Source organism: Mustela lutreola, chromosome 11 (genome assembly GCF_030435805.1).
Source record: "Mustela lutreola isolate mMusLut2 chromosome 11, mMusLut2.pri, whole genome shotgun sequence".
In the NCBI taxonomy this organism is placed as follows: domain Eukaryota; kingdom Metazoa; phylum Chordata; class Mammalia; order Carnivora; family Mustelidae; genus Mustela; species Mustela lutreola.
This window is the reverse complement of record NC_081300.1, coordinates 20,469,453-20,472,977: the sequence shown is the minus strand read 5'-3', so window position 1 is coordinate 20,472,977 and position 3,525 is coordinate 20,469,453. Positions and strand designations below refer to the sequence as shown.

The 3,525-nt window shown below is 38.6% G+C and overlaps 1 protein-coding gene across 1 annotated transcript in view; it reads right to left on the bottom strand.

Moving 5' to 3' along the window:
• Positions 1 to 89: 89 nt before the first annotated feature.
• Positions 90 to 3,525, bottom strand: part of STARD6 (StAR related lipid transfer domain containing 6) — a 37,386-nt gene continuing 33,950 nt past the window's right edge. Inside the window, exon 9 of the mRNA XM_059140769.1 lies at positions 90 to 315. The gene's annotated coding sequence lies outside the window, so the exon portion shown is untranslated. The remainder of the gene's footprint in view (positions 316 to 3,525) is intronic.

The window sequence follows — 3,525 nt, the reverse complement described above, 5'->3', positions numbered from 1 at the left end:
TTCCAGAGGTTTTTGTTTGTTTTTGGTTATGTAACTGAACTTAAGGGGTTCACTGTTGGGGGTTGAACATCACTTTGAACACAACCTGAGGAAATGATAAAAGCAAAGAACTTTTTATTGCTTGTTACATGTAAGAAGACAGGGAAGTAGCTCACGAAGAACTGTCTCACCATGCTGTTAGTGCAGGAAGCGTTTATTCAGTGTAAGGGCGGGAGCAGGGAGCTTGCGCAGGCACTGTTGGTTCAATTGCTCATGCTTAGCACGTCCAGGGGCTAGTGCATACATCATATGTTCCAAAAATGGCAGAAACTCCACCTATAGAAGGAGATCTTAGTATTATAATGAACTAAAGGTAACTTTAGGACAACTCAGGGAGGCTTCTGCCCTGGTCTTCAGCTCCAGTCCAGCGCAAACTAGCTCAGATACGGAGATCACAAGTGAGACACACCTAGCAAGGGGCTGTCTGGTGAAACACCTACTCCAGCTTAAACTTGGCTGGAACTGTTGGTTCTGCAAAACAAAACATACTCCTTCCCTGCTTTTGTCCCTTCCCCCTCCTTTCTGCGGAGAGCTTTGAGCTCTCTGAGTAGCTTTCCAATGCATCCTACCTAACTGTTGTTTTCTTATTAAATTTACATCTAATTGGCATGTTGTTTCAGGGGTGCAGTACAATTATTTGGTATTTGTATATATTGCAGAATGATCACCACAGTAAGTCTAGCATCTACCACATTCATAGTTACAAAATTTTTTCCTTGTAATGAGAACTTTCAAGATCTAAGGAAGTCCAGAGTTTTTCTTAGCGTTTTATCATGTTGGGAGGGTTTAGTAAATCATTGACCTTGTGGTTAAACTCAGTCTCCAATTCGTCTGGGCTCATACCCTCCCAGGATGTCAGGATGGCTCAAGGTCTCAACATTCTAATCATGTGGCATAAACTGTCTAGGGCCCCCCCAGTGAGTCACCTCATTCGCGTATACCATGATGAATAAAAAAGATACATTATTTGGGAAATTCTAAGGGCTTTAGGAGCTCCATGTCCAGGAACCCTGGACAAGACCAGATAAATTCTACTGCAGAATATTTGGAAATAAGTCTTGAGATGTTTTGTGACCCCAAATGTGCCCTACCTTAGTAAGTGTTCTGTGTACACTTGAATGTGTGCTTTGCTGTTGGATGGAATATTGTATAAATGTCAATTAGTTTTATTTAGTTAGTGTTCAAGTCTTCTGTATCCTTACGGATATTTTTGTGCATTAATTATTGAGAAAAGAGTATTTAAATCTCCAACTATAATTATAAATGTATCTTTTTTCTCCTTGCATTTTTTTAATCAATTTTGCTTCTTGTTATTTGAAGACACGTTCAGGGCTATTATGTTTTGAGGAAATGCCCCTTTATCATTCTGAAATGACCTTTAAACCTGATAAATTCTTTGCTCTAAAAACCAGTTTCTTTGTAAGAGCCACTATAGCTTTTTAAAAAAGTAATGTCAGACTGGTGTCTTTTCCTAGGCTTTTAAGGTATTTGTATGTTTATGTAAAAAATGAAGTTTTACATAAGAGACTCAATCTCACAAAACAAACAGGGTTGGGGGGGTAGGGTAGCTGGGTTATGGACATTGGGGAGGGTACGTGCTATGGTGACTGCTGTGAAATGTGAAGCCCGATGATTCATACACCTGTACCCCTGGGGCAAATAATACATTATATGTTAATAAAAAATAAAGTGTTTTAAAAAATTATATTTTAAGGGATTATACGACAGACAGTTGGGTATTGCTTTGTCATTCAGTCTGATATCTTTGCCTTTTAATTGAAGTTTTTGACTATTTAACATGGTGACCAATATAATTTTGTTTAAATCTACCAGTCTGCTGGGGCACCTCGGTGGCTCAGTGGGTTAAAGCCTCTGCCTTCGGCTCGGGTCATGATCCCGGGGTCCTGGGATGGAGCCCCACATTGGGCTCTCTGCTCCGCGGGGAGCCTGCTTCCTCCTCTCTCTCTCTCTGATTGCCTCTCTGCCTGCTTGTGATCTCTGTCTGTCAAATAACTAAATAAAATCTTAAAAAAAAAAAAATCTACCAGTCTGCTATTTATTTTCTATTTTTCTCCATTTGTTCTTTGTTCTCCTTTTTTATTTTCTTTAGGGTTTTACTGGGATTATTATTTTTTTAATCATTCTTTTATCTCCTTAATTGGCTTGTTACCTTTGCCATCTTAGTGGTTGCTTTAGTGTGGATATTATAGATCTCTAACTACTACCTTATGTTTAGGGGACTTACACCAATATACTTCCATTTCTCCCCAACTGGCCTTTATGCTATTGTTACCATACATTTTACTCCTCCACACATTGTAACCCCATAATATATATTTTTATTATTTTTATTTTTGCCTTATACTATCAAATTTTAAAGATTATATTTCTTTGTCTTAGAGAGAGAGCATGTGTGTGGGTGGAGAGAGGGAAGAGGGACAGAGAGGGAGAGAGTAGGGAAGGGAGAGAATCTTAAGCAGACTTGACACTGACCATGGAATCCACAATGGAGCTAGTCTCACAGTCTTAACTTCATGACCTGAGCTGAAACCAAGAGTCAGACTCTTGGAGTAACCAACTGAGGCACCCCTATACAATCAAATTTTAAAAAGATTTAAAAATAGAGGGGAAATGCTGTTACATATACCCACATTTCTGGTGCTTCTCATTTTCTTGTGTAGATCCATACTTTCATCTGCTATCTTTTTTTTCCTCCCTATTAGACTTTCTTTAACATATTTTTCTAATGCAAGTTTGCTGAACATGAATTCTTTCAGCATTCCTATGACTTATGTTTTTCTTTTGTCTTTATTTTACCTTTTTTATTTTTTTAAAGATTTTATTTATTTGACAGAGAGAAAGAGATCACAAGGCAGAGAGGCAGGCAGAGAGATGGGGGGAAGCAGGCTCCCTTCTGAGCAGAGAGCCTGATGTGGGACTCAATCCCAGGACCCTGAGATCATGACCTGAGCCAAAAGCAGAGGCTTAACCCACTGAGCCACCCAGGCGCCCCTACCTTTATTTTTTTTTTTTGAAGATTATTTTGCTGGGTGTAGAATTCTAAATTCTATGTGTTTTTTTAATGGTAGAAGGAAGGGGTCTGGTGGCCTTTAAGATTTTCTCTTTATTACTGGTTTTAAGATATTTGATTGTGATATTCTTTGGTATAGTTTTATTTATGTTTGTTGTGCTAAGTATTTGTCAAGTTTCTGGAATCTGTTAGTTTATAGTTTTCATCAAATTTGGATTTGTGAGGAGGTTTTTTGCTCTGACTTGTCATAACATAAAATATTTCTGATCCTGTGTCGGTTTAGGAAATAGCTTCCTCTGCTTTTTTCAGGTGGTTCCTTCCCCAGCATTGGGTAGTTTCTTCATATGCATATACTAATCAGTATAATCGAAGACTCAAGAGGTATTCTGTGCAGCTCTTGCCAGTACTCTGCTTTATTAACTCTAGTCACCTTGGTGCCTCTAGACTCCTAACTT